The following is an 11,917-nucleotide window of genomic DNA, read 5'->3' on the forward strand; positions in this document are numbered from 1 at the left end:
AGCAGTTCCTAGAAGATGGTGGATCTCTACAAGTATCCCCTTTTTACAAGTCAATAAAACTACCGGAGATAGCCAAGGAAGTCGGCCACATGTTGTTATGATCCTGGAATTCCACCACCCATACTCAGCTTGTAGCATCCTACTGCCATCAGTTTAGCTTTCTCAGAACATAGGCATAAAATTTTTTTGAAAACAGCTGGAGGGGTTTCAGATGTTCTTGCCTTTCAGCTATTTCTTACTGCACTGTGGCTGGAGATTTCAGTCCCCCCTGTGAAGTGGCAGAAGAGGAGAGACTGAACCTTTATCTGCAGTGTAGACTCAGTCACCTGAGGGCCTTAGCCAGCTTAGAGGATGTTACACTCCTTTGTATTGCAAGTGGCCTGATGAGTTATGGCTTAAACAAGCAGAAGGTCCCTGCAAAGCTCCTGGCCACTTGGAAATTGTGGGTATATGTGAAATAGAGTAGACCCTAGATTAGGTGATATTCAGAAATAAGTCCTGTGTGAAACATGAGATTCATGTCTACAACAGTCCTTTCTTTCTCCTAGCACTTGGTCCTTTTCCTTCCCCTCCCTCCACTATTTTGACAGTATGACGGCATCAGCTCCAGTTAAAGCATCTCCTCAAAGCTGCTACTCAAATGGGTGGCAGGCCCATGGATCGAAGGAGAACTTTGGTCACACTGTGGGGTATGTTCATGTGGAAAGACATGCGCGTTCATGCATGAGTCTCATGAGACTGTGTTCCCACTATCTCTGTATGCTGCAAGGTTTCAGCTTGACTATGACAGTACATTTTCTTCTGGAACAACAGCAAAGGTGTCCCTTGTTCTGCACCTTCAGCCCTTGAAATAAAAAAGCATCAACCATCCACACTCCACCCTTGAGGCTGCCCAGTTGAGATGCTGGAAAAAAGAGTGACTGCTAAGGCAAGGGCCAAATCACCCACCTAAGCCTACTGTAATTCACCTTTTTGATGTACGACTTTTGATGTAAGGCCCCATCCCTGGAGGTGTTTAAGGCCAGGCTGGATGTGGCCTTGGGCAACCTGGTCAAGTGGGAGGTGTCCCTGCCTCTGGCAGGGGGGTTGGAATTCAATGATCTTCAAGGTTCCTACCAACACAAACCATTCTATGATTCTATGACTGTCTCCATCTCTATCTCTCAATGGACCAGAAAAGAATAAGTGCTCCCTCCTTTCAGACTAAAGCAGCTGCTATATTCTGGATTGTCGCTGCTTTTCACCCAGAGAAGGTTCCCTGCTGTTTCAGGAGCATCCTCAGAGACTAAATTCCACATGTCATCCTTGCACTACAAGCTCTGCAGAAATGACAAAGACAAGATGAGGAGAGCAGCAAAATGATCAAAATGAACGTGATACAACACACGGCAGTAGTACAACTTGACCACATCCCTAAAATGTCAGCAGAAATTGTATGGGAACCATAAACACACAAATAGTTAACAGAAGAGAGTTCCTTAATGTCTTCAGTAGATCTTGGCCAAATAACAGTTAGTACATTGCCGAACACGTATTCTAGTTATGTAAAACAAGAGCATCTTTGATTTTTTTTGTGTCTGAAATAAAACTGCAATCTTATATGTAGAGAAGAAGCAAATAAACACAAGTAAACATGCAAAATCAAGGAAACATGCAATTAATATTTTCTGAGGTCATAAGCAATTAAGAAAAGCAAACAAACGTCAATAGCATAATGTTTTCCTTAAAATTCCAGGTTTGGAAACATCTATAATCTTTTAAGTTAAAAAAAAAAAAAAAAGAGAAAAAAAAAGAATAAAAGAGAGAAAACAAATACAGACTTTGAGTGGAAATGCCATACATGTGGAAGTGTCCACTAAGTATATTTTTTATTTTTCTTGTTTCCTTTTGGACATAAAATACTTATGAAATAATTATAATCCAGAGCCTGTACACTACACATTTCACTTTTGTGTTCTTTCTGTCATTGCCAATAGTTTGTTCTTTGAAGGTCTAACCTCAGGTGCCAGTCATAGCCTGTTAAGGCTAGGCTACATCCTCTTGATCACCTTCCAACAATAAAATGCTGTAAAATAGTTTCTGTTTTTCAAGATTCAAGTTCCATTTGGAGCTTGAAGTGAAAGGAAATTTGGAAAGAATGAAATACAAATATTTCTGTGTTTACCCAGCTCGGCACAATCCCTGTTATTTAGTGATTTGCAGTTTAAAGTTTTGGATCCTGTTTTATGGTGTTTACAGAAATTAATTTAATTTGATTTTATTTTAAACTTTTTATTTTTCAGAGGTGAATGTTTATTCCTAGCTTTATCCTAAAAGAAAAATTAAATGAAAATGGCCTCTCCACATTTTCTAGGTGTTTGAATTAGTTACCTTGGATCAGTATTTAAATTAATTTCCCGACAATGAGTTTGACTCGCCAACAATTTCATAATAAGGTGCGGTAAACAAGTTGTTTAAAAATATATAATTTAAAAAATGTTGCACAAGAGTTACTCATTCCAAAGCATACTTTTGATAGAGAGCTAGACTTCTTTTGCACCCACACATGTAGAAATATGTGTGCAAACAAGAATGGACACACATATGCAGTCACGCAAAAAATGGACACGTGGTATCAGAGAAATATCTCTTTTCTTTTGCGTGCTATTAAGGTACTTTTCCTCCAAGTTTCCCTAGCTTCCCAAGTTTTCCCTAAATTCCCTACAGTTACATTTGTTTGTACCCTTGCAAGGAGCTAAAATCAGAATAAATGAGAATTGCCACATTTTCAGTGTCTTTTCATAGAGTTTTCTCCTCTGTCTTATATGCATTATCATCCATAGTAACTTCCTTCTCCAGAATTAAAGCTCTCTCAACTCAGGCTACTAATGTGGGATGAACAATCCAAAACTGGCATAAAAAAGATGAGGGTGACAATAAGGGACAATAGGGGCAAAAAAAAAAAATAGCGTAAAAAAGATGCATAGAAGTCAATATCTCCACCTTTGCTGAGAATTACCTCCTTTAAATCCATTCATACCATATGGAGTGCACTGAAAGTTAAGCTATATTAATCAAAGAGTTCAATTTCTGTTGTCCATGGAAGACAGTATGTGAAAATGCACAGAGTACATTCCATATCTCGACTATTTCCTACAAAATGTGGATGCTTTCCAAAAAAACTAAGTAGAGAATTGTGTTTAAAAAGAATGAGACCTGAAAGTTCACTTCTTTCACTTGTACTTGTAGTATGACTGGAGAATACTCTGAAGGAAACATTAAAAAAACTTACTATTTTTTAACAATATGGTACTAATGGCCTTTAGTGAGAGCCTTGCAGTTTAACACAAAAAATCAGCATGATTTCCTCGATTATGGTGGTAGGGTGAATCAGTTTTAGCTATTTTTTAGCCCCTCTGAAAACAGTTAAAGCTCTTGCTGATTTAGAAATCATGTTGCTCTTCTATTTAACTTAGATAGCTGAGATATGGTTCAAAATAATGAGAGTGAATACATATTTAATGGTTTAAAGATAGACTAGTAAACTCAAGAGAAAAGAACGACGTCAAAACCAGTCTTTTATCTAACTGTCTATTTTACTGCATGTTAATGCTGTGCAGAAGAATATGACATTTAAATCATTTTCTTAAATCAAAAGAAAGAAAGAAAGAAAAAGAAATGGTGTACCTTATAATAAGGTATAGTCCTAGTTTAAACAAATGTATTTTTAGCAAAAACAATAGTGGAAACTTTCAGGCAAAGCCTTTTGAATTTTCCAGCTCTTTGAACTATGGTTCACACTGGCATGAACATGTTTTTTCTGGCTCTCAACTGAACACGAGTTGAGAGCTGATGCATCTTTTCTTACATTTGTACCAGTTAATTGTTTCAGCGAGTGCTGCACATATATCTACAACTTAATCAGGGAGTGCGATTCTCTGTATAACTTGACTACAATATTTCAGTCTTCTACATCCACACACATTTTGTCAACAACACTCCATTACAGATTCTGGCTTCTACCTTGAAGAGCCAAAAAACGAATGAGAAAAGATAAATCACCATATTTTTTTAATCATGCAATGAACAACCATAAGCTCCAATTTCTTTCCTTTCAGTCTGATAATGGTTTAGAGTATTTTCCCATATTATAGTCTCTGCATTGCCTTCCAATTAAATTCTTTTAAGTGCTCTGCCAGTCTGGTTACATATATCTCAATGATCCTATTGATTTCTTACGTGCTGGTTCTGGCTATGCAGTCCTCAGAGTCAGATACACAGCAGCTGTTAAGAACAGTTAACTAGGTACAGTATGTTTCTAACATCATTTCAGGAGAACAGTCATGTAGTATTTAGAGTGAAAAAAAAATCACCTTGACTGTATAAAGTTTTCAGATCAGGTTATAGGAAGAATACATGAAAGATCCATGGGCTTTTATGTCTCCTCTGCACCTTTTGAAGTCAGTAATTCAGAAAGAAAGCAGAGTAAGTATATAAGCAGGAATCATCACCTTCCTTCCCACTTCTATTGCACTCAATACTCAGACATATTTAGTTCAATATGCATTTCCGTATTTCCTCCTTTCCATGGCATGTGAGGCCGTTTGTAAGAACTTTTCAGTCTAGCTGGGCTTTTGCTGGGTTTGCACACAATTCAGACTGGTTTACTGTGTGGGTCTTTACTGCTTCTTTGTTGCCCCTCAGTATAGTACTACTGATGATTTGCACCCATCTGCCCAACACTGACGATTGGTTTTGCAGAAGTAGATCGTGATGTTTCTGAAAAGGTGTCAGAGCATCTCTTTACTCAGACTTCACTAGTTGGCCTTTGAATTCTAAAGAGCCTGGTTTAACCACTATTATAAAAAGAAGAAACAAACCAAGAAAGGAACCAGAAAAAAAACACCAAGAAAACAATCCCAAAATGTTAGATATGCATCGGCATACATACCAACAGGAAAAAATAAATAAGAAACAACTAAAATTCCTTGAAAGCATTTTCTGAAATAAATAAGCGGCGAGAAAGAAAAAAAAAACCAAACCAACAAAAACCAACTCACCAGCAAAACAAAACCAAAAAAACCTAGCAACAACAAGGACTTCAGTGAGCAAAGTAGGACGTTATCTGGCTCCTCGCCACTGGCAGTTCTATGCTTTTCAAACATCACTTGCAGCATGCTCTTCAGATTATTGATACATTAATTACATTCTCTTTGGGTTGCAATTTTGTTCCAGAAATAACAGTTCAGATCATGTCCATTTCTGCTCTGTGTTCTAAGAAGAGTCCTCCTGATTAAAGACAACAATTTTAGGGACATTGTGTTAAAACTGGCCTTTGAGCATTTGTGATATGGAGAATCAAGGAGGGAAACACACCCATTTGTGCATCAATTTTCTATTGTATGTATATTTTCTTCTCAGCTATTGTAGGGTGTTTACCACCTTAGCTCTTCAGGGAGGAATCCATTCTAAAACTGGTTTTGCTTTGTGGTCATCATAACAAGGCTCCGATCTTGATTGGGCTACATAAGCTTTGCTACAATGTGTCTTCAGTGATAACAACAAAAAGGAAGCTGATAGATAAGAAAAGGAAGGATTAATACTAAACAAAGCAATACAAAGCATGAATAATCTGAGTCATCAGGTCTGTGTGGCAGAATAAAGTAGATTAATCCTGTGCTAGTAACATATAATGTTTACAGTACAACAGCACTTGGGAGATACATACGCGCAATTAATTCCTGGGGACACAACGAACACTGCTGCTGTCTCATACCTTAGGTAATTTCTGCAAAGCCATATGAGATGTTTCATAACTGAATGGTTATTACTTAAACTAAAGAGGTGGGGTAAAGAGCTATGGATAAGTCTCATTGTACTAAAAAATATAAACTTTGTGTTTTGTAAAACTCCATGAACATCAGAACCTTTTTTTCCATTCCTCCTTGAATCCTCTCATTTGGTATTCATGAAGAAATTTTATCAAGTCTGAAAAGTCCTGAAAAAACATAAGTGCTCATAAATGTGCAGATAATGAAATAAGGCCCAGATATTCTTGACTGGTTAAATACAGTTCAAATGATATTTCACCTTCTAAATAATCACTTGGTCTTCCCCCAACCTTAACAGTCTGGGGAGGTTCATAAAAAGGATTAGGGAAAAAAAAAAACAACAAAATCACAACACAGATTCCATGTATGGACATTTCATGAACATTTCTTTTTCCTTACCTGTTTCTTACCTACTACAAGATAACTGGATTTTTATCTTGGAGACAACTTGGAAAAAGCACAAAGTTAATTCCTCTTATTCACAGCTGCAGGTTCTTGTTTCATCATCAGTTCTATAACTCTACAACAGATATTTGTGTGCTAGAAACTAAGGCAGGAGAGATTTCCTTTTGTTTCATCCACCAGTGCATCTCCCGATCCTACCACTGACTTCCCTAGGTTGGTACCTTGGGTAGACTACATCTAGGACTCCACGTTGTTATATAGTCTTAACCTTCTTCATAGCTTCCTAGCTATCCGCTTTGCTTCACTGCTGCCTTCCTTTATATTTCTACATAAATTATTTTATTTTAGTTATGTGTCACTTGTTTAAATTTAAACAGAACCAACGTTTTCATTCTATTACAACAGCACGTAAAAATAGGACTACAGCGTTTCAATAGGTTTCACTGTGCTTATGCTTATTTGACCATTAGCTTTCCTTGCATGCCTATCCTGCTAAGTCCCTGTGTACTATTGACAAGTTTTTCTAAAAAAAGACCTGTTAGGCCTTTACAATAAAGGTATTAAAAACTTTCCTTTCAGTCTGATAAGTAGTCACCAAAAAGTCAGGCTCTGTTTTTAAAGAAAAGCAATTGTATGTAGGTGGGGGTTTTTGTTCTTTTTTATTTTTATTTTTATTTTTTTATCTTAAAGGATAAGCATGGATTGCTTAACATTTCTGCTTCAACAGATTGCGAGTAAATCACTTTATGCAGGCACATTAATTGTTGACATTTAGTTGGGGTTTTTCCTTTTTTTTCTTTTGCACTCAGGAATTTGCTTGTTTTAAATCAGTCAAGTCTTAATTTTGAAAATATCACTCTACTGATTCACCCAAACATCTGATTCAAGTGAAAACTGAAAAGGTCATGGTGTCTACCACAGGCTGCTCAAACAAGGGGAGCCTATTGATGAAGCCTTCTTACTCCAGCTACAGGATGCATTGCACTCACAGGCTCTTGTCCTGCTGGGGGACTTCAACCACCCTGACATCTGCTAGAAAAGTAGCATGGTGAGCTGTAGGCAATCCAGGAGACTTCTGGAGTGCATGGAGGATAACTTCTTAAGCCATGTAATAGACAGCCCCATCAGAGGGAATGCAATACTGGCCTGATGGTCACCAACACAAGTGAGCTAATCGGTAATGTCAAGATTGCAGGCAGCCTGGGCTGCAATGACCATGCACTGGTGGAGTTTGCAGTCCTAATGGATGTGGGTCAGGTGAGGAGTAAAGTCATGACCCTGAATTTTAAGAAAGCAGAATTCTAGCTCCTCAAGGAGTTAGTCAATAGGACCCCCTAGGAAACTGCCCTCAGGGACAGGGGAACAGAACAGAGCTGGCAGATCTTTAAGGACGCTTTCCATTGAGCGCAAGAGCCCTCAGTCACCAGGTGTAAGAAATCAGGAAGGAGGGTGAGACCACAATGTCTGAGTCAAGACCTGCTGGTCAAACTAAAAGGCAAGAAAGAGATGCATAGGCATTGGAAGCAGGGACAGGTATCCTGGGAAGAGTATAGAGATGCTGGACAGTTGTGTAGGGATGGGGTCAGGAAAGCCAAAGTGCAGGTGGAGCTGAACTTGGCAAGGAACACAAAGAATAATAAGAAGGGCTTCTACAGGCATGTCAGCCAGAAAACGAAGGTCAAAGAAAGTGTACCTCCCCCGATGAGCAAGACTGGCAAACTGGTAACAATGGATGAGAAGAAGGCTAGGGTACTCAACAACTTTTTTGCTTCAGTCTTCACTGGCAACCTCTCTCCCCACACCTCTCGAGTAGATGGACTGCAAGGCAGGGACTGGAGGAACAAAGTCCCTCCCACTATAAAAGAAGATCAGATTCATGACCACCTGAGGAACCTGAACATACATAAGTCTATAAGACCTGACAAGATGCGTCCCAGAATCCTGAGGCAATTGGCTGATGTAGTTGCCAAGCCACTCTCCACGATATTTGAAAAGTCATGGCAGTCAGGTGAAGTCCCCCATGACTGGAAAAAAGGCAAATATTGCACCCATTTTCATAAAGGGTAGAAAGGAGGACCCTGGGAACACTGACCTCTGTGCCTGGGAAGATCATGGAACAGATCCTCCTAGAAGATATGCTAAGGCCCATGGAGGACAGGGAAGTGATTCAAGACAGCCAGCATGGCTCCACCAAGGGCAAGTCTTGCCTGACCAGCTTAGTGGCCTGTGATGGAGTGACTACATCAGTGGACAAGGGAAGAGCTACTGAAGTCATCTATCTAGACTTCTCTGAGGCCTTTGACACAGTCCCCCACAAGATCCTTCTCCCTAAACTGGCAAGATATGGATTTGATGGGTGGACTGTTTGGTGGATGAGGAATTGGTTGGATGGTGGCATCCAGAGGGTAGTGGTCAATGTCCAGATGGAAATTAGTGACAAGTGGTGTCCCTCAGGGGTCCATATTGGGACCAGTACTGTTCAATATCTTCATCAATGACATATACACTCTAATCTAATCTGAGGGTGATCTAATGCACCCTCGGCAAGTTTGCAGATGACACCAAGCTGAGTCATGCAGTTGACACACCTGAGAGATGGGATGCCATCCATAGGGACCTGGATAAACTTGAGAAGTTGGCCTGTGTGAACCTCATGAAGTTCAACAAGGTCAAGCTCAGGGTCCTGCGCATAGGTCGGGGCAACCCCTGGTATCAGTACAGGCAGGGGGATGAAGGGATTGAGAGCAGGCCTGAGGAGAAGGACTTGGGGGTATTGGTGGATGAAAAGCTGGACATGAGCTGGCAACATGCGTTTGCAGCCCAGAAAGCCAACTATATCCTGCACCGTACCAAAAGAAGTATGGCCAGGAGGTCGAGGGAGCTGATTCTCCCCCTCTACCTCGCTCTGGTAGACCCCACCTGGAGTACTGTGTCCAGCTCTGGAACCCTCAGCACAGGAAAGACATGGATCTGTCAGAGTGGATCTAGAGGAGGACCACAAAAATGATCAGGTTTGCAGCCCAGAAAGCCAACTATATCCTGCACCGTACCAAAAGAAGTATGGCCAGGAGGTCGAGGGAGCTGATTCTCCCCCTCTACCTCGCTCTGGTAGACCCCACCTGGAGTACTGTGTCCAGCTCTGGAACCCTCAGCACAGGAAAGACATGGATCTGTCAGAGTGGATCTAGAGGAGGACCACAAAAATGATCAGAGGGATGGAACACCTCTTCTATGAGGACAGACTGAGAGAGTTGGAGTTGTTCAGCCTGGAGAACCTCTGGGGAGACCTTATTACGGCCCTTCAATATATAAAGGGGCCCTACAGGAGAAATGGGGACAAACTTTTTAGCAGGGCTGGTCGTGACAGGACAAGGGGTGATGGTTTTAAACTAAAAGAGGGAAGATCTAGACTAGATGCAAGAAAGAATTTTTTTACAATGAGGGTGGTGAAACCCTGGAACAGGTTGCCCAGGGAGGTGGTAGATGCCCCATCCCTGGAAACATTCAAGGTCAGGTTGGACAGGGCTCTGAGCAACCTGATCTAGTTGATGTCCCTGCTCATTGCAGGGGGGTCAGACTAGATGACTTTCCAACCCAAGGTCCCTTCCAACCCAAACTATTCTATGATTCTATGTTTCCATGAATGCTGCATTGTAGGAAGGAAAAAACACCTCTTGGAGTAGGAATATGTCGGACCTTGTTTCATTGAAGCATGAACAAAAACCCCAGGAAACCAATACAGGAATATAGTTGACCATTGAGTCTGTGAATATGGATGCCCACCTCCCAAAGTTCTCTCCCTCACAAAGAAGCAGAAGGAAGGACAACTGGAGTAGCTAAAATTTTGCATGACCAAAGGGTGTTGAGATACAATTAGGCTAGCTCATGACCTGAATGAAACTCTTCCAACAAACAGACTGCTTACTCTGGCTTTATTAGGCATTGGGCCACAGTCCATTGATGTAATGACTACGTCAACACAATGACACAAATGCGTCACCAAAGATGACCTGTCTGAATCATTTCACCAGTCTCTTAAATATGTATTTGATTTTCATCATCGTTTATTCACATCTTGTTGTTCAGTTTTTTTAAGACCACAATGTTTAATACAGACAGAATAAACTGAACTACTGCTTTCAGTTTTGATGACACTTATGCCATTGTCTACTTACCATAAGCTGAAATATTGGTCTGGTTTTTTTTTTCTTTAAAGTTCCTGTGCCTAAAGACAGCTTTCATTATTTAAGGGTCTGCAGCATCCCTAATTTGGCCAACTGAGAATAAAGTCACCCCATTTTGCTTGTGAAGCTGAAGCTGGGAAGGTGATCGTGGCCTACAAGTGAAGGTTTGTTAAGCAGCATCACAGATATCACAAAGAGTAGGTTTAGCAGCAACTTTTGAGTGAGAGAGCTTTCAGGCAGGTTTGTAACCAGGGCAAGGGAACTACCCATTTCATCTGTTTCTTGGTGGACGGCTAGAGCAGAAAGTGTCGTCTGTGCTACGGTTCCCTTACATGGTTAAAAATATCCCAGGCACCAGGCCACATTTGAAATCCATAGCCAAGTACAATGTCAGTCAGAGCTTGACTAGATGCCAGTGAACAGCTGCATATTTTGGACTTTGGTGAAAGCTCTGAAGCCAATGCACCTATTCTGCTACACAAAAGATCCAAAAGGAAAAAAAAATATCCATATGTGAGTTAAAATATTGAAATGAAACATATAATGAACTTCTGTAGGCCATTAAAATTGAGAATTTACATGATTTATTAGCCTGAGTCAATACTTCGCTCATTAACAAATGGATTCAGGATAAAAAGTTTCAGCCCAGAAAAAAGCTATTGAGGCTTACGCAAGGACTCCATAGCACTCAGCTTTGGTCAGACCTTAAGTAACAACATAATCAGTGGATGTGGTTATCTGAAATTAAACTAAGTGACAAAGCACTTTATTAAATGTTTTCTTGGTCTTTGCCCCCCCCCTTTTGCTGAACTACCCTAAAATATACTGAAGTATATTCTGTGGATATAAAAGTCTAGTTGCTATTGTATATCTCATGAAAGATTAAGCAATTTTTAACAACACATTTTTTTGTTAGGTTATAAACAAGTCACTAGAACAAGTAACAGTTCTCTAGTTTGGGTGATTTCAAACAGAGACAAAAATAATTCTACTCCTCAGGTATATGTAAAGAATAACACAAACATGAAAACTATACTGGGAAGGTTAGATTCAGCTGTTCTGAATTACCTTCTTACTATAAATGTATGTGCCATTTTACAGACTCAAACCAAGAAAAAGGTTGCTACCTTAGAGAAATTACAATCTGGTTAAGATCTTCATAGTTTTAAATATTAAGATTTAAGAAATATCCATCTTCAGATACTATCTTGGAACAGATGTAAATTCATCTCCACTTTTGTTTGCATGTGCTTAAGAAGAGCCTTGGGTGTTTCTTTGATTTGGGGTTTCAGAATATGAGGATTTAAATACCACAGCAGCACTTTAAAAATGTGTGAAATTAGAAAAGAGTGTAGACAGTACAAAAGAGAGCGTTTAAACTTTAATAACAGAATATTCCTGATAAAGGTATTTGATGGAGGAAAAGATACAAAAATTAATCTTTTATAGCTGGTGGAATGTGAGAAAGAAACTACACTTTTAAGAAATTAGATATATGATGAAGGGTAACTCTCTACA

This window comes from Charadrius vociferus, unplaced genomic scaffold (assembly GCF_000708025.1).
Source record: "Charadrius vociferus isolate BGI_N301 unplaced genomic scaffold, ASM70802v2 scaffold101, whole genome shotgun sequence".
Taxonomy (NCBI): domain Eukaryota; kingdom Metazoa; phylum Chordata; class Aves; order Charadriiformes; family Charadriidae; genus Charadrius; species Charadrius vociferus.